Source organism: Carassius auratus, chromosome 24 (assembly GCF_003368295.1).
Source record: "Carassius auratus strain Wakin chromosome 24, ASM336829v1, whole genome shotgun sequence".
Classification (NCBI taxonomy): Eukaryota; Metazoa; Chordata; class Actinopteri; order Cypriniformes; family Cyprinidae; genus Carassius; species Carassius auratus.
In genome coordinates, this window is record NC_039266.1 from 1,345,433 (window position 1) to 1,365,504 (window position 20,072).

General features: G+C 37.6%; 1 protein-coding gene across 2 annotated transcripts in view; it reads right to left on the reverse strand.

Annotated features, from left to right (window-relative positions):
- The window catches only part of ctnnd2a (catenin (cadherin-associated protein), delta 2a), a 273,177-nt gene extending 266,995 nt beyond the window's left edge, over nt 1-6,182 (reverse strand). The window contains exon 1 of one of the 2 annotated variants that reach the window (XM_026200540.1): nt 5,933-6,182. The gene's annotated coding sequence lies outside the window, so the exon portion shown is untranslated. The remainder of the gene's footprint in view (nt 1-5,932) is intronic. The other variant, XM_026200542.1, reaches the window with a different exon arrangement.
- Nucleotides 6,183-20,072: the final 13,890 nt, after the last annotated feature.

Sequence of the window (20,072 nt, forward strand, 5' to 3'; positions counted from 1 at the left end):
GGGAGACCGACTGGAAAACACAATAGCCCCTGGGACGTCAGGCTAGATTTTGCTAGCCCTGCGTATGGTTTCTGAAGGCAAAGGTTAAAGCAAAGGGCCATATGGACCACTTTTGTAATACTTAATGGTACCCTTTTGTTATTTTGGAGACTGACAGTTTAGTCACAGTTCACTTGAACTGCACCTCCTTATCTCAATTCACTCCTGCAAGGGTATGCTCCCTCCTGAATGAGTGGTGCTTTGTTTGTTCACCAAATCACTTTCCAAAACCTTCACCCTCTCTGCTCCTCTCTGGTGGAATGAGCTGTCAACCTGCACCCGAACTGCTGGAGCCATCCAAACTTTCATGAACCAGCTGAAGGCACACCTTTTCCACACTGCTAAACCGATGTAAAAGAGAAAAAATTCTCTATATGTCTCTTCTCTGTTTTTCTCATATGTGCTTTCTTGTTTACTAGCTTACTAATAAATGCTATTGAAAACTGTGAATATGTTGGATCTGTCATTAATTGCTGAAGTGACACTAACTGAAAAAAGTGCAGCTGCTTATATCAATACTGGAAAAAAATGTATCTGCATAGTTATTCCAAATAAAAGGCTAATTTTAATTGGGAATTTTAGCTTTTTGGTCCAGTGTAATGACAATGTTCCATTCCATACAAGAATTGTAACAATTTTGTAACTACTAACTACAAATCAAGTCTTATTTGTTTTCACTGACTGTTGGCCACATAACTGGTGGCCCTTATATCAAGTAGCAGTTTAGTTTTTGGATGGGGACGACACAAGGGAATCAGAAGGGTAGGAAAAGGCAAACACTTAGAAAATGGTTTCATCCTTGATAATTACATGCAGTGAAGTGTGCCTCTGCAAGCATCACCCCAGAGAAGGTTGTGGTAATCAGTCAGTCACTGCCCCCTCTACTGGGCAAAAGGGGTCTGAGGTCATTGATTCTGCTGCTAAACCTGCAGGTGCCCAACGCTGTGTGTGCATCAGCTGCTTATGGCACTGCTTTTGTAATGACCCAGAAATGCAGAAATTAGAGATATCATGAGATATGCATGCATTTATGCACATAAATTATTTAAATGTTACAATTATTGTAGTGTATCGAAATATATGTTACTCTGATCTCATGTCTCGTTCCCTAAAGAACAACATTGAAAGTAGCACATCTTACCCCACTCTGCCCTATTATGTCATACTTTACCATTTTGTGGCAAGGCATATCATGTAAAACTACCTCAAACCCATATTTAAAAAATGAAAGTGTGTAAAATTACTGTGTAGAATGAATGGAATATTTCATTATTGCTTTGTCATATTCACCTCTTATCATTTCTAGACATCTTTTTCATAGAGCAGGACCCAACTGTCAATCAAAGACGTTGTTGGGTGGTCTCCAACCATGCATTTGATTTCATTTTCTACACAGCTAAAAATACGGGTCTAAAAATAGCAGGCTTGGTGATGAACGCTTTCCGCTCAAGGTGTGCAAAGCAGCTGAGGTGCAACGCGCTGACAGGACGCAGGCATATTCAGGAACATGATATGACAGGGCATTTGGTGGGATTTAGCTGTGAAGGAACAGAATCTGCGCCATTTGATTAACCCCTTCTCCCTAGCGAGTGTTTACTGCTTGATTCTTAGACCCCTTTATTCCGCCTTTCCAAAAAGAAAAAAGGAAAATCAATATGGTGAGAGACACACTCACACATAAACACACAGACAGACTCCACTGACTCAGCAAATGAGGATCAGTTGGTCAGAGAATTATTTCCCTCCACAGCATGAAAACTAAATCTAAAGCAACCATCTATCATGTGTGGAGAGAAAATGCCAAGTATGAGGAGCTAAACAAGCAGAAAAGGTATATTTTAACATCAGCAAAGCATCCTGATACTTTTTAAAAGTGTTACAAATTCCAAATACAAAACTGTAATAGGATTATGGAATATGCTCTTTTTTTCACACATCTCCGACACATATATTCATGCGCATCTGGTTTTATAAAAGATATCGGCAACTTACCTGACCTTGATTTGAAAAACATAATAATAATCCTTTTTTATCTAGCCTATTTACAACTCTCTTGACAATTTCACATTTAGAAATATCCACCTTGTACAAAATGACACCTTTAGGAACAAGATGACACGGTATCTGCATTTTTCTTATGATAATGATAGTGTAAAGGCGTCCCTGGTTATTTTGTGTCTAAGTGATATTGGTGGCAAAACTGTGGGAGATCTGAAATATGAGATTTCAAATAAGCAGGCACGTGTGAGTGTCTAATATGAAGGATTCTGCCAGGAAGATAATGGCACATCTAACAACCCCTAAAAGCACCAATGAGTGTGATATTGCTTTTGTACAGCAGTTCAATAAACAGCAAGTTAAAATTTGAATAACTTACATTTTAGACACAATATTGCTAGGTCCATTTTTGTTAATGATAATAATTCTGTAGAAAACCATGGCAGTAGGCCTGTCACGATAATACATTTTGCTGGATGATAAATTGTCCAAGAAATTATCGCGATAAACGATAATATTGTCATTCTAAGACCAGTTTAAACTAATATAATGATAATGGCATAATAACGCTGGTACACCTTTTCAAAGATCAATAAACTTTTATTTTATTTTATGGCAGATTCAGAGCAAGAAATACCAACATGTTGACTTTATGTGGATTAAAATTCATTAATTTTGTATGCTATATTATGTTTATATACCAGTTAACCAAAAGTATCATTTTGAACGATGAAGGGGCCGTTCACATATCACGTATTTTGGGCACTCAAGTTTGTTATTTCAACTGTGGTATGCGCGCTCATAATGGAAGGGACGCGCTCGTTTTTTGTAGGAGTGTCCGCACCATATCTAGTTAAAAACATCTCAGCTTTTCAGAATGACCCAAGCGCACCAGGTCATGTGACAAGAACCAACGTTACAGCAAGGGTTTTTCGGTGGAGGAAATCCATTGCTGAAATGTCCTTGTTGTAACGGAGAATGCAGCTGATGGATGCTTAACAACGACTCTTAAGCAGGCTCGGGTCGGGCTCGGGCTTGCGCTACGGTCATGTGATGTGTTTCGGTAAGCGCGAGAAAGATAAATGACTCTTTCTTGACAAAAGGCAAAAGAGCTGTGTGTGTGCGCACATTTGAAAGATGTCGGGCTGTGAACGGGTTCAGGCTTTTAAAAAGCTGTCAATCAAAATGTACTTGTCGGGCTCGGGCCAAAACCTGTCAGGCTCGGGTCCTGTCGGACCTAACTTTTAAGGCCCGATTACAGCTCTAATGCCTACAGACATATTTAGCTGAGCAAGCCAAATGAAGAAAGCAAAAAGGAAGCCCATTTCGACCGAAATGGGCAACGAAGTTACTTGCAAAATATATGCGGTATTAAAATAAAGCAGTAGTGCATGTACAATGCAGTATCACTATCTACAAGCAAATGGAAGGCGCTTCCCAAATCTGGCCACTCTAGCGAGATGTTATCTCTTTATTCCTGGGACATCTGTGCCATCGGAGAGGGTGTTTTCTGCAGCGGGATGTCAACAGGCTGCGCTCCAGACTAACCCCACAACGTGACATGTTACATTTTTTTAATAAAAATATTATCGAGCTAATTTTTTTAAATCAGGCGATTAATTGATTTATCGAATATCGCAACAGGCCTACATGGCACCATCAACCACGTCCAGGAACACACAGCATTCTGAACTAATTGGTTGGGTGAATGATTTAATGACTCAAATCTTTCCAGAAATAGTACGGTAATCATTTTGTCCAAAAAAAATTCAAAACATTTAATTTTAGTGAATTCAACCCACACATTGTCTGTATCTGCTAATGCGTTACCTTGGAATCAAACCGGTTACCTTACACAGATGAATAATGAACAGCTGATAATGTAAGAATCTCATAAAATGAGACCTGACATCATCATCAGCTTATTAAGCTCCTTGGTAGCCCACAGAATTGTGTTATGTTGAACCTGTCCCTTCTGGCGCCAATGACCTCACTGATTCAAGCTTAATGAGTCAACAAAAGTGACAGCATTTTTTTTTATGCTTGCCATTGCCCATCGGTAGATGATGTTTGTTAGCTCTATATAAATACCATGCAAGTGCTGACCTTTTTAACCTGAACCTGTCATGTGTCCATGTTGAGGGGGGGGATCTGAGCATATATAGCCATGTGGCACCTAATTAAAACTGAACCACCACTCATTGTAAGCCAAGATACGTCCCATGGTTAACAGAGCCCAACCCTCACCTTAGGCTCGATGAAATAAATAATTCATATCATGGAACAGCAAATATGATGACAGCTTTTTAAACGCCAGGCTTTCTATGTGCTCAATTAGCCTTTGGAGACCTTGATAGCTAAACTAATTAGTAATCTGTGCAGAAAAACCCATGACGGATCAGTGTCTACTGATGTACAGTTACACACCAACAAGCTATTACAATCCTGATTCATCTGAATAACTCAAATCATACTTATTTGGAGAGTTTCTCGTCTTCATCCAACAGCATTCGTGCCTGATGACCTGGCCACACGTTGATTTTCCTCGAACAAAAGAGGCCTGAAAGCCAGGAACGAAATCTGTCTGTTAAGAGATCTGTGCATATCTGTGAAAAGCACTTCACACATTCGCCCTGTTTCATCACTAGACACATGGTGCTTTTCAAGCATGCTGCCATGCCACAGAAGACAACCGAGAGACGGCAGACGAGAAGAATTAATAACGATCCGGCCAAATCTTCTGGCCCAGTAAGAGCAAACAAAACTGAATCTCTCCGTTATCTCTCTGTCCATGCATGCTTTCAAACAAACAGCAAGGAGATAACTAAGATGTTTGATAAACAGGATCTCAATGCTTTAGACGTCCTTCTTCCCATTATCATGCTGCAAGCGGTGTGCATTTCATGCGAAACTGTGAAATTTGCAGGGGCCGGCATTAAGCATTCTGTAGATAACATTACACCCCTTTGATCCCGCTCTGTCCCTCATCAACTACAGCTCATTCAATGGGCTTATTTACAGATGCGATCAGGCACCCTGTGGAAAGATCTGCCAGTCAGCTCTCCAGATCAATACAGCATTCCCTCCTAATGGAACGGCTTCGCCACCTTTCCAGCAATGTAAAATACTCACACCTGAAATGCCAATTAATGCATTTGTAAAGAATAGTCTTGACATATGGGCACAGTGAGAGGATAACATCACTTCATGAAGGTTTTAAACGGCAGTTGAACGTGAAGGCAAGACTTTAAGTGAGGAGCTTTAAACCTCTACCCCGGGTCTACAGCCAAATCCAGTGTTTATTTTAGTACACAATTGACAAAGTAATAGTTGTAGATATCTCGAAATCCTGTATTCAGTCTGACAACGCTGGAAGTGGACCAAACTGAGCTCATGGGGATGTGCTGGTAGACCTCGTGGCATTTCAAATCATCTGTTCAGCAGAAACTCTGGATTAAAGTATCTCAAAATAGCCGTTTAGATCAATTTAACACAGTTCTCAATGTGAAAAGTAAAACCTTTGCAAATGATGTGCAGATTTACCCACCATGCCATCATTGAAGAGCATTGCTCAGGTGTTAAAGAGAGTGACAAAAATTATTCTTATCCTGATTTATTCCCAAATTCACTACACCTTCCACTTCAAATTGGGTCAGTCTCTTTAAATGAACTGCGATGCCAAAATCTATTGTTAAAATGAGCACAGATAACAGAGCTCTTTTCTCTCTATCTTTATTCGGCACATTTAGGCAGGTTTATTGGAATTGAATTGTGTGCTACTTTCACCCATCTTAACCAAAATAACAGACATATTTAACAGAACTGAGCTAACCTGAAATAGTGCATTACCCTCCAAACAAACACTGAGTGCGATGGAATGACATTGTGCACTCACCAAATGATGTCCAGGGAACAAACGCTCTCCTCTCCCCGCTTTAAATCCTTAATTCAGCTGGATAAGAATCCTACGTTCATGCCCTGCTGAGGTTATTTAGGGAAACGAACTGCTTTCTGGATGTTGACACAGTGAGGGACAAGCATCGGCTGCTGAAGGAGCGAATCGATGCGGCTCGCGCTGAGGCAACGGAGGCAGAGCGCGCGGTGATGCTTCCTTTTCTCTATCACAACCATCCCAGCCTTCATCCACACACACACGCGCGCGCACACAGCTTTAGAGCTGAATTCATTCACAGAGCACCATCTTCTGGCAGTACATGAACATGTTTTACACACCTGTCCTTTATTCGGCATAAATTAACTACCTTCTTTTGTACCGCATTTAATGCAGCGTAGGCTATTTATTTATTTATTGCTAATTTAAACTGTGCGTTATGCTTATTGTACATTGTTTAAATTATTATCTAAAATTTTCAGTGCTTATTAATTTTGATACCCCGGAGTATTGTTTTGGTTATTTTTCTATATATATATTTTTTTACTTTATGTATCATATTTATTTTGTGTGTTCATTTTGTACGTCCGCTAACTAAATCTAAAAACACTTCGAATCCGAAAATGATTATCTAGATCCAATACATGCTAGAGAATGAAATCACAATCTGTTTTGTACATCTTTCAGACAAATTTGCAATCCTGGTTAAACTGACAACAATTGTGTTATAGCCTACTGGGATAATTTTCAAGGGCGTTTCTCGGACCCCTGGGCAGTATAGCTTTTGGCTCAGGCCGCCCCTCGTTCCAGGTGACCCTGCATATTTTGGTCGCGTATATCTGCACGTGCTCTCTGTCAACAGGGATAAAGTAAACGCGCTTTAACTCCCGCGCATGCGCAATCGAGGTCCTTCGAGTTCAGGTGACATCATTCTTTTTGGAGCTGAGCGGCGTCTTTTGTGCTTCACACCAGTAACTACGCGGTTAGAAGTCTTTGTTCTGTTAAAAAACACTGTAGTGATAATTTGATATCATATTCTCATTATTAATGTTAACGTGCCCCATTAACCTCATAGCCTTATACCTAAACTAACAAATATAAACATACAATGAAAAAGAATGTGACAACTAGCCCCGGTGTTCTCTCTCTGTATACTCACATTGTTCAATACAGCAAGTCCAAGTGATCGCCCTGTCTTCTCGGTATTGAAAACATAGAACTTCTATCTTTATATTTCTTTGTCATGCAAGTTAGCACTTCTCTATAGGCTAGATACAGCATTAAGTAGGTTATTTGTGAAGCTTCACACTGTCAGACAAAAGCGCCATCTTTTGGTCGTTGAGGAAGCATGAAGCTGCCACAGAGTGTCATTTGTTAATTCAGCAATATACAACAGTTCAGATAAAAAACGCTGGTTGTGCAACGCCTGATCACTGGTCAATGGTTCCACTCTGGATATGAATCACTTTGGGTGGACTCTGACAATGACAAGGTTACGATAAGTAGACGTATTGCTTAATAAACAGAAATAGACTTTGACGTTCTTGATTAAGCAATATAATTTCCCAGAAGGGCCCTGATTAATAAAATGATGATTAATAATGACTTTGCTCAGCTCTCCAGAGAGATGGTAGACTTTCTTTTGGTGATCAGCACAGGAACAACAACAACAAAAAGTGCTAGAACAGTAAAACAATATTTCTAAATATTCTAAAAGTTGATCCAAAAATGAAAACTGCCATAATTTACTCACCCAAACAGCTGATGGTTGCCATAACTTCCAGTATTTTTTTCCATCAACTGTTTGGTTACCCATGTTCCATAAAATATCTTCCTCTCTGTTAGGTAGAAGAAAGAAATTCATACAGGTTTGAAAAACAGAGTGAGTAAATGATGAGAGAATTTAAATGTTTTAGTGAACCTTTTGAAGCACAAAGGTCTGATATTAGAATTAGTGCAGAACAAGAAAAAGCTGGATAATTTTGGTAAATTTCAGATAAAAAGGTTTTCTGTATTGACATCCCTCAATTTTAAACCATGTTAATGTTTTGAACTAGCATGCTCTGTCTGCAGGTCATGTAGATGTTTAGTCATTGAATTACTCAACAAATTTGTTCAATGAGTCAAAACACCACTACTATGTATAGCTTGGTTGATTCAGACTTGACTTTGTTTTTGTTGTTGAGACAAAAAATAACTTATGTATGTTGCAGTGTTAACAGCTTGTTGCTCCATTAGTCAAATCCTTTTCATAAAGTGTTTAATCAAGATCCGCTACCACCAGATCAGTCTTATTCAGTTCCATTCAATCAATCAATCACCTTTATTTATATAGCGCTTTAAACAAAATACATTGCGTCAAAGCACTGAACAACATTCATTTGGAAAACAGTGTCTCAATAATGCAAAATGATAGGCAGTTCATCACTGAATTCAGTTAAGTCATCTCTGTTCAGTTTAAATAGTGTCTGTGCATTTATTTGCAATCAAGTCAATGATATCGCTGTAGATGAAGTGACCCCAACTAAGCAAGCCAGAGGCGACAGCGGCAAGGAACCGAAACTCCATCAGTGACAGAATGGAGAAAAAAACCTTGGGAGAAAGCAGGCTCAGTTGGGGGCCAGTTCTCCTCTGACCAGACGAAACCAGTAGTTCAATTCCAGGCTGCAGCAAAGTCAGATTGTGCAGAGGAATCATCTGTTTCCTGTGGTCTTGTCCTGGTGGTCCTCTGAGACAAGGTCTTTACAGGGGATCTGTATCTGCGGCTCTAGTTGTCCTGGTCTCCGCTGTCTTTCAGGGCTGTAGAGGTCCTTTCTAAGTGCTGATCCACCATCTGGTCTGGATACGTACTGGATCCGGGCGACTGCAGTAACCCTCTCATCTGGATACAGACTGGATCTGGTGGCCACGGTGACCTCGGAACAAGAGAGAAACAGACAAATATTAGCGTAGATGCCATTCTTCTAATGATGTAGCAAGTACATCGGGTGTTATGGGAAGTGTTCCCGGTTTCGGTTTACCTAATTCATGCAGCCTAAAAATCCTTTAACGGATTTGGATATTAAAAGCATATTAGTATGTTATGTGTAGCCAGGTTAAAGAGATGGGTCTTTAATCTAGATTTAAACTGCAAGAGTGTGTCTGCCTCACGAACAATGTTAGGTAGGTTATTCCAGAGTTTAGGCGCCAAATAGGAAAAGGATCTGCTGCCCGCAGTTGAATTTGATATTCTAGGTATTATCAAATTGCCTGAGTTTTGAGAACGTAGCGGACATAGAGGAGTATAATGTAAAAGGAGCTCATTCAAATACTGAGGTGCTAAACCATTCAGGGCTTTATAAGTAATAAGTTATTCAGTTCATTGAAAAGATTCAGCTTAAAATGTTTTGCTAAATATGCTTTTGGTATTATTTACTTTATATATTGAATATAGAATGACTGTGATAATTTAGCATTAGTACTTTAGTAATTCATACAGGAAAAAAGAGGGGTAGGTTTAGGAAAGAAAGAAAAATAAAAAAAAATGACTCCCTTTTAACACACTCATTTGTTTGAAGTGGTGTCCAGAAACATATCAAAAGATATTGCAGATACATTTTTTATTTTATTTTTTATAAACCTACTATAATAGCCATCATACTTAAACACACAGTCACACAGTTTTTTTTTATTTATTTTTTTATAGCATGACCACAGTCAGTTTGTAAATCATGGCATTGGTATAATCTTTAGGTATAATCCTTAGGTTTGTTCATATTCAGTCCGCGGGAGGTCTGAGCAGAGCTAGGTATGCATTTAGTTCAGTTCTGAACTGTTAAAAGAGAAATAATCACCAATTACTTGATAATTGTTTTGTTATGATGTGCAGATGAGTTACATGAATGTGTTACCTTTTATTTGAACTGAGTTTAAAGCCGTTTTAACCTGCGAAAGTGTGGTTTTAACTTGGGCTGCACGATAAATCGCGTGCGATATTTAATGCACATCTTGTCAGTAAAGCTGTTTCTGTAATCAGCGGTAAATCTCCATCACCTGCGTGCAGGACCGTAGCTGAGGTTTGCAGGACCCCGGTTCTTGTTTTAATCAGTGGGCCCTGTTTAAAATTGATTAATTTATATGTTCATTCTATTTATAGATTTGTGCTATTTTCACCATGTTTAAGTTGTTTCATGCTTGTAGGTGTCCAGGTGCAGAAAACAAATAGTTAAATATAAAATAGCACTGCATAGTCTTCACTGTAAAAATGTAATTAACAGTCAAACCAAGATGTATTCAGACACCTTCAACATTTCTTACATCACAGTTCATTTGCTCTAGTTTATAAAATGGTAATAAAATATGACTAGAACTCAGAGTTAAACTGACAGAACTAATTCAACTTGATAATTTCAGATAACTTTGAGAGATAGATATGTTATGGATTATAATCAACCAAAAGGCAACTGTTAGTATGGCAATTATGTTAGTACACAACTATCAATACTTTGTTGAACAATTAACAAGCAATGCTTAATTTTGTTCAGTCTGTGGTGTGAAAAGGTTGCATTCACAATTCAGAAAAAAACAAAAAAAAAGTAAGCAAAACATGGTGAGGTCAAAGTATAATGTTTGATCCCATTTTTTTTATACCAATTTCATTAGTACTCCACTGTATGAAGATATATATATATATATATATATATATATATATATATATATATATATATATATATATATATATATATATATATATATATATATATATATAGTGTCTGAATAATTTTTTGTTTGATTGTGCACTCATTCCTGTTAAAACTACGAAGTAATACAGTCAAGAGCAGTGAGTGATTTTATTTCTTTTATTTTCTTGGATTAACATTACAGCAGCTATAGCTAAATAGGCGCGGTCACTTTAAAAGACAATGAATCCAATATAATACACATAAAATTTTTTTTTCCAAAAACTTTCACTTAAGATATAACCGACCGTTTTTTCGAACATACTTTCCAAGACGGGTATTTTGAGATATATACAAAAAGAAGCAAATTCTGTGTTCAAGTGTTTTGAGACGCCTTTCTCTGCGTGAGCCTGAACACCAGAACACCGCGGTGCTGAATTGGGCTCTTTCACATCTTTTTCTGTTTGTTTAAACTGCTATTTATATTTGTTCGTTCAGGCACAGGAGGAAGTTCGAGGAGAACTTCGCAAAGGAGAGCTTGGTTCATTGTTGCTGTCTGTGAGACGCGACTCTGAGACTGTGAGATGCGTGCGCACCGAACACAGCGCATGAGTTGAGCTTTTCTGCGTTCATTTTGTGTTTGAATGATTTAAACTCTTTTGAATGTTTAAATTGGAAAGTGCGCAGGCTTAAAAACACATGAAAATGATAAGCTTTCGTGACGACACGCAGCAGTGGCCTGTTAACTGTCCTGATCATCTTTTTAGGCTAGCCTCAGCCAGACAGTTGAGATCGCGGGGGGGCCACACTCGTCCGTGGGCCCCTATAATCGTCACCACATTTCACCCCACTTGCGACGGCCCAGCCTGCGTGTTTTCAGATGGAGCAGCATTTACTACACAGAGCTGTTGTTCACTGACAAGCTGCGCAAAACATGGGTGGGTGGAGTTTACGTGAATATTCATTAGTTTCCTTGTTGCGGGCGTGTTTTTGAAACACGCAAACAAATTCAACTGGAAAAAATATCAATGCATGCTCCTCAAATTGCTACTTGTTTAATGAAATATTTTGAACCGGTGATGAAGTGTCAATTTTAAGCATTGCAACAGTGTCAAAACAATGCAGTTTGTGTAATATGATAAATCATCTGTAAGCTGTTTTGCTTGATAGATTATAGGAACACAGCAAAACAATAAGTGAATAACCTACGCTAACCTTGGGTAATATACTTTTTTTTCTTATTTTTTGATGTTTTTAGCTTTTTAGACATTTAATTTGTGGAGCATTAATTGCTGTTTGAATAGCTGTTAATTGCTGTTACAGTACATGGAGGCTGTTCTCATCGAGTGCCAATAAAATCTTAGCCTGACTATGTCAGACTTCCTACTTCCGCTCAATTTCATTTCGCTTCTGTACTCAGTCTGATACAGCGTCAAAGCTTTCTGTTTGCCACCGGTCTGGAAACAGCCGGGCCAATCAACGAACAGAGGGCGGGCTGAGAGCCATGACGTAGATGCTAAGCGCCGAGTTTTACATTGGGGTTAGAGAAATCGAAAACCGAAAGGACCGCGGAAATGGGAAACGAGACACGGGATGCAATTCGCTCTGTTATGGAGAACATTCAACTCTTTTTCAAACTGCAAAAGTCGTTTACAGCCATGTTCACTCCGGTATTTCGCTCGCATCATCATGTATTTACAACAGGTTTACAGTGGAAGTTCAATCATAGATTTGAGTTCGATGCATGATGTCTGTGCTTCGATGCGGCTGTACAGGCGCATAACATACGTCATAACTAAACGTATCTGATTGGCTTACCGGTAACCAATTATTTTAAACTTCAGACAAGCGCCCCCTAGCGAGAGAGAAAACACTTCTCTATTATGCCATTCCAGACTCTGTCTACGAAACAAAGTGAAGTAGCAGAGTCTGGTATTACCAGGATAATAAAATCTCAGACACTCACTTAATTTTGAGTTGCTTCATTTCATATGCATACTTTCACACAACTTTCCTTGTCTTTTCAATTTGAGTTATATTCATAAAGCAATTACTTCTGTACTTGTCATAGTAACATTTAATGAATGTAACTAATAGTTATGTGATCTACAATATCATTTTTGAGTATAATTTTAAACAGTAAAAATAAAATGCTTGCTATAAATATAACATGTCATTTGTTAACCTGTATGTCATGTTACTATTAACCCACATCAGTGTAAGGTCCAGGCACACGGCCCAAGGATGGTATCCGGTGCTGGATGAAGGTTTTCTGCGTGTTCTGTCTTTCAGCGCGTAGAGTTATTCAATTTAGATTAAACTCAAATCTGACTCCATTGTATTATTTAATCTGACTCCATTTTAGTATGATCTCGAATTCGGTTGAAAGGCAAATGGGTTGTTTGTCGGTCTCAAATTATTATTGTTATTCTTCTGACATTTGATTATTCTAATTTAACTCATAACTTTATTTTACTCGTTCATTAGGAATCTATGTCGCTCAGGGTGCCCCACGACGGCCGTTCTTCTACGTTTGCCCCACGATCACAAACTCGCCAGTCTAAACCGTAGCCAGAGGTTATAGTCCCCCTCAGTTAACCATGTACAACTTAGTTAAAGCTCAAAACAATAATCAGCGGTTATACTAGCACTATCTGTCTAGTGGACACACTTCATGCTATGGGCTCATTCCAGCTACAGAAGGCCCTGATCCTTTTGCTGCAGTCCTTTAAATACATCAGACCAAAACAAACATCCCCCGAGATGGAGACAGGAACTAACAATTATTACTAACAATAACTAACATTATTGAAATATTACATTTATTTATCTTAGAGGGTATACATCTCGGGAGGAGACAGGAGAACGGGGTTTGGCTGACGAAATGTAATATGTAAAAACTTCACTGTATGTAATAGTTTTAATATGTGAAAAACAATTTTGAATAGGATGTTGAAATGTTAAACATTATTAACACAATGGATCATGTTTACACACACTTTTCTTAAATCTGACATGGTGAGGCTGTTGACATTGTTTTTCAGTGCAGCATATGGTCAAAGAACAGACATCAATGTGTGTTTATATATGATATTCATTATTATAGTATTTATTATTAGTAGTTCTTTCTCAAATTCTCTAAACTGTTAAGCTCTCTATATGACCGTTAACTGAATACAATAAAAAAAAATGTGATATGCTATGCTAATATGACATACTTTGTTTAACAATTTTAAAGAGACAGTTAATTTAAATCTAAAAATGTACTCATTCATGTTGTTTCAATGTTGTATGATTCCTTCTGTAGAAGATATGTAAAAAAAAAGTTATTTTTATTTTTTTTGCTCATACTTGTTTCAAATGGGTGAGTAAATGATCACAGAATTCATTTTGGGTGGATTTTTACCTTCAATATATTATAATCTATTAGTACTTGGATATTGATGATTCCCAAACAGAATTATGTGGAAAGATTTTGATGTTTAAAAAAAAAAAAAAAAAAACTGCTAATATAATAACTATAGTAGTAATAGGGGAAAATATGTGTCAGAAGTAAATGTGCATTTAGTTTGACTTTAATTATAATTTAACCCGATATTCAGAATAATTAAAAATATATACTGGTGGAGGCTGGTAAAAACTGGTTATTAAAAAAAATAAAAATAATAAGATTAAAGAAAGAATGACACAGGATGCTCACAACAATTTTATTAGGCCACAGACACATTTGTAATGGTTTGTTTCAGGCATAGTTGTATACAAACTCTACTAGTCTCCAGTGACAACTAGGCAGGCTAATCAAGCCATACTATTAAAAATAAAGCCCCAAAAATGAAATATATAAAAAGCTAAATACACCAAATAGCAAAAACTAGGTAAGATAGGTTACTCACATTTCACTGCTGGTTATATATGCTATGTATAATCGTGATGAATAAAAATATTGAATCTTGAATAGGTTATTTGGTTTCTTTGTGCCTCTAATCAAAAGTGTCGTGACATACAGATAAGTATGGTGACCCATACTCAGAATTTGTGCTCTGCATTTAACCCATCCAAAGTGTACACACACACACACACACACACACACAGCAGTGAACACACACCTGGAGCAGTGGGCAGCCATCTTTATGATGCGGCGCCAGGGGAGCAGTTGGGGGTTCGGTGCCTTGCTCAAGCGCACCTAATACATGGTATTGCCAGCCCAATACTTGAACCCACAACCCTAGGGTTAGGAGTCAAACGCTCTAAACACAAGGCCACGACTTTCCCCAATCAAACAAAACATTACAGACAATTTATCATATTACACACACGGTGCAGTGTTTTTGCACTGTTGCAGTTAATACTAATTAATGTGTAACACTGACACTTCGTTGCCTGTTTAAAATCATCTATTAAACAAGTAGCGATTTAAGGAGCGTGCACTGATATTTCCTTTCCATTTGTTTGCGAGTTGTTTAAAGGACACCCCCACAACAAGGGAACTAATGAATATTCATGTAAACTCCACCCCCGGTAACAGTTTTTCACAGGAACCGAATATTACGCAACACCAGTTCAGCGTCTGACAGAGCGTGCGCGCTACACTTCCAAACAATGAATCATACATTCTGCCCAACGCTTTGCTTCTTTTATTAGGGATCAATTTGTACCAATAAATGTCAAAATCACGAAGACAACTTGATAAATATTTGCTTATGAGGCAAAATGCCAAAATAACTTTTTAAAATTTAATCTTTTTCATGACAAAGTCTGTGACATATTTTATATATTTTTTTATTTTATTTTAATGACTTCAGTTCCGTTTGTAATGAGCTAAATGTTTTTATGGTTGCCCTGCAGAATAAATAATTTGCACAGAAAAACAAACAAACACCTGAATTGATTTTCTATAAAAATGTTTTTAATCATTATTTTTGGACGTATCCATTACAACATTTTGTACTAATACAGATACATCACATACATACCATTTCTTGTAAAATGCATGTTGTATAAAATGCTGTGATACAAGCCGTTATCACTGCAGAGTTAACAGGAATTAGTTTGGTTTCTCTTTTATCAGCCTCTGCTTTTTCACACTTGTCTGGGCAGGAAAGTTGCAGATTTGGTTGACAGAATTACATGTATTTCTTTCACTCTTCGGTCTGTTTGGCTGTGAATTTGAGCTGGCAGAGTTTAAAAGTGCCCAAGAGAGTCATGGGAAGGTATTCAACATTCATCTGCAGCATATGATAGCTTCGCTTTCAAGGCTTATGTATAAGTGTAATATTGTATAAGCAAAGTCGATTCATTGCATCAGAAAATGTATTGAATGAGACATTACAATGATGTAAAAGATAGTAAACACAACGTACAATTCAGAAAAGTAACACTAGGTGACTACACCCTCAACTATGTGCACTGATTTGTAAGCCACAAGATATCATTAAATCTTAAAAACTACTAGATGATTGAAATGCGCTGTCTGTATGAGGGGATGGGTGTGTGTGTCCTGTATGTGAATCACAGTGGAAGGGTGTGGAGAGGAGACTTCCTTCTTGACTTGAACAGCAGAATAATTAAAGAAGATTCCAATGTTGCATTTAGAGAACAGTTACATATGCAGTGTTGGGGAAAGTTACTTTATAGAATAATGCATTACAATACAGTGTTACTCATTAAAAGCAACTTTCACTTTTAATTCTGTTACTGAGTTACTTTTTATGGAAAGTAATGCGTTATATTACTTTTGAGTTACTTTTGACTTTGAGTTTTGAAATCTGGACAGGGCTTTTAATATACAAAAGTTATTATTTTACAAATATAAAAGCCCTTTCACACCAAAAGTGAAATGAACAAGCTTCAAGCTGAAGGAAATGTAGACGTCTGTACAGTAGAGAGCGCAGCTCAAACTAATTGCATGAAGAATATGACGCTGAAAGTTCAAACACTATTCAGCAATAACAAAAAATGAAACATGGATGTTTCACATCTGCTTATTAGTATGGTTGAATTGAATCAAATTGGAGTTTGCATTTGACTGTTTTTATTAATTTTAAGGAATACTGAATTTGTTTTTGTGCAAGTGAGATAAGTAAATGCATGCTTACATTATGTTCATAGCGCACACAATGTCTCTGCACTTACTCCCAGTTCCGCGCAACATAAGAGTAACTCAAATATTTCCTTCTAAATTAAAAGGTAATGCATTACTTTACTAGTTACTTAAAATAACAAGTTATACATTAGCAGTCATTATACAAAAATATTTGACCATATGTCATGACTGACCAATCAGAATCATTAACTTGTATGATCCAACTACAGTTTCCTTAGATTATTTACCTTTCTAAACCCCTGTGTTACATAATCTTTTTTTACAGTTCACACTGTAGTAGTAATAATAATAATAAAATCACCAGAACCTTTTCCAATACGTTTACAGACATTTCCTTAGGATACTCCAAATGTAACACAAATTTAAAAAGTAAATAACCAGTAAAGTTTCAATGCAAAATCTGGCAAACTGAATGCTCAAAAAATAAATAAAAATAACAAAATAAACACAAAGTTTTCCTGATGTTGCCATAGGTTAATTTGTAGAGGAAGCTTGTGAAGAATTTGTTGAGGACTTTAGTAATCATGGAAATGGGAATTTGTGAAGTGAAGTGAAGTGACATTCAGCCAAGTATGGTGACCCATACTCAGAATTTGTGCTCTGCACAAATGCACACACACAGAGCAGTGAACACACACACACACACACACACACAAGCAGTGGGCAGCCATTTATGCTGCGGCGCCCGGGGAGCAGTTGGGGGTTCAATGCCTTGCTCAAGGGCACCTAAGTCGTGGTATTGAAGGTGGAGAGAGAGCTGTTCATGCACTCCCCCCACCCACAATTCCGTCCGGCCCGAGACTAGAACTCACAACCCTCCGATTGGGAGTCCAACCCTCTAACCATTACGACTTCCCCACATTGTACTATATGCATTCAGGGGATTATTGGGATTGATCCTCATATGCTTATGTATGTGGACCATTGTTAACTGTTGCTTCTTGCACATTTGTCTAAAACTGGTCTTTGGAATAGATTCTGGAACTGCAAATTCCCTTTCATTATATCATTTTGAGTGGTGCTGATTGGTTATTAATTAATATCTATCCTTCTAAGTATTACAAATGCCACGTTCTGTCATGAATCTCTAGATGGCGTATGCTAATGGACCCTTAACACAAACCATTAATATTCACAGTGTTAACTACTTGGCACAAGCTGGTTGATTAATGTTGTATACACAGCCAATGAACTTGCTGCATTTAAATGGCTGGTTAGCTTTCACTAGAGCAGTTCAAACCCTCCCCCTTCCCCAGCTCCACCTGTATTAAATGATTTTGATAAATTCTGTCATTTTATGATAATGAAGCAGGTTTATTATTTGAAATCTTCATCTTTGAATGTGTTGTTTGTTTCTCTACGTTCTTATGTCTTGCAACAAAATAAATTAATAAATAAATACGTTTTTAACCCTCCTGCTGACAGGTCACTCAGGTCACACTGACCCTTCTATGTGTGACCAGTACACAGTTTTAAGCACTCAGAGACTAAAGAAGAATATTGTTTTGAACCTCTGACTTTGAAAAGGCATTTCTTATCACTTTGTTTCCTGATCTAAAATCTTGGAGAACTTCAAACTTGAAGAAGCTGCATCCAAATACATCAGGTCTGGTCTAGTAAGGTAACTAAGAAGAACAAGAGTTGTGACACTACCCCTCACACCGACATGACGGAAAATAAAAGTTTCCAGTCCCCCATAAAAGGACAGCAGGGTGTTAATGTCGTTTTTGTCCAGCTGACAAATCGTTCATTACAATTTTTTAAAACAAGTCTGTGATGTCAGGAAAAACCTAGTGGAAAGGAAACACCCAGGCCAAAGATAGGGCAGATGCTTTTTGAGCTCAAACATTGACAGCGAGCCACACAGTTCAACAAAAAAACCTGTTCCACAAGTTATTGTTTCGGATTGATCAATGGTGACAATCTGTGGTCAAATATTTTTTGTAAAATAACCACTGTGTGTATGATGTCCGGTCTTTCTAATATTCTCATTCCAACATTCCATTCATAAGCTTGTGTCCTCACTGAAACCAAAACAAAGACAATACTTTCTCTAGTCCTCCAGTCTTGCTCTAGATGCAGTGCAGTTGAGGAGAAGGGAAATTGATGGCTTCGCTGTTAAGTACCAAATGCAGAAGGGATCCTCTGTGTTTGTGTTACTACAGACTTGGATGCTGTTAAATATTTGTCAGGAAACGGTTTTAAAAGTTTGTAAACTTGTTGATACTTCAGATGCATAATTTTGTCATTTTCAGCTTTCTGGATGAACAGACTGCAATTTGTATTTGGCTGGAAATGTTTGAAAAGTTTGTGAAGTTGTTGATATTTTTTCCATCTTCGGGTTTTTGGATGAACAGGCTGTTTAGATCAAACAAATGTTTACTCAGTGGTGTGCGCAGACCTCTGGAGGGGCAGGGGGGAAATTAAATGGTGCATGCATGACAGAGGAGACACTAGAAAGTTATGAGCAACCATTCCCTACAATTATAACTACAGTAAGGTAATACAAGGTAAGCCCGAATATACTAGAGGTATTTGGTAAAAGGATATTACACTTAAGGCAACCATGCCTTTCAGAGACAATTATGTGATTTACTTCGTGCCTGTTTATGATGCCGAAACAAACCTGACTTACACCTCAGGTACTCAAGGAAGTGCATAACCCTACATGAACCCTTATCATAATAGGTAGGTGGAATTTGTAAACAGGATACAGGATGCGTTGCTTGGATTTCAAACCTTTTGTCCAACATTTAAAGTTCAATCAATTGGCGATGGTTGAAACTAGCCCTCCTTGTTTTTTTTTTATTGTGGACTATTTTGTTTGATCTAAGGTTTCACATTACAGCTGTAAAATGTAATTGTTGAAAAGTCGTCGGTCAGACAATAGTGCAGTACTTAATTTGTTCACAGCCAGAAGCACACCCAAACTTTCCATTTCATTTCAGATATGATGAGTATATGTTCAGAGATATTAGCTCATATTTGAGAGCAAAAGACAGATTTAAACACCACAATAATCTCAGCAGTCTGCAGTTCATTACACTTGACACTTTTACTGACCATTTTTTGTAATGAATAAGCATTTCTATGCCCTTTTCAATTTTTTAAGAGGCCTGATGCCAAATGGAATTGGATAAACAAGTGTTGCATTTGCACACTTAATGTGTTGTTTTAGATTTAAATGCAATGCAACTGAAGAGAGAGAGAGAGAGAGAGAGAGAGAGAAATTAGCGGTTTGTTACGAATGCAGAAGGAATCCTCGGTGCTTGTGAAATTACTGACTCATGTACTGTTTAAATATTTGGTTGGTAACTTTTCAGCTTGTGAACTTGATGGTACTTCAAAAGTTTTTTTTTTTCATTCTTCAGCTTTTAAAGTA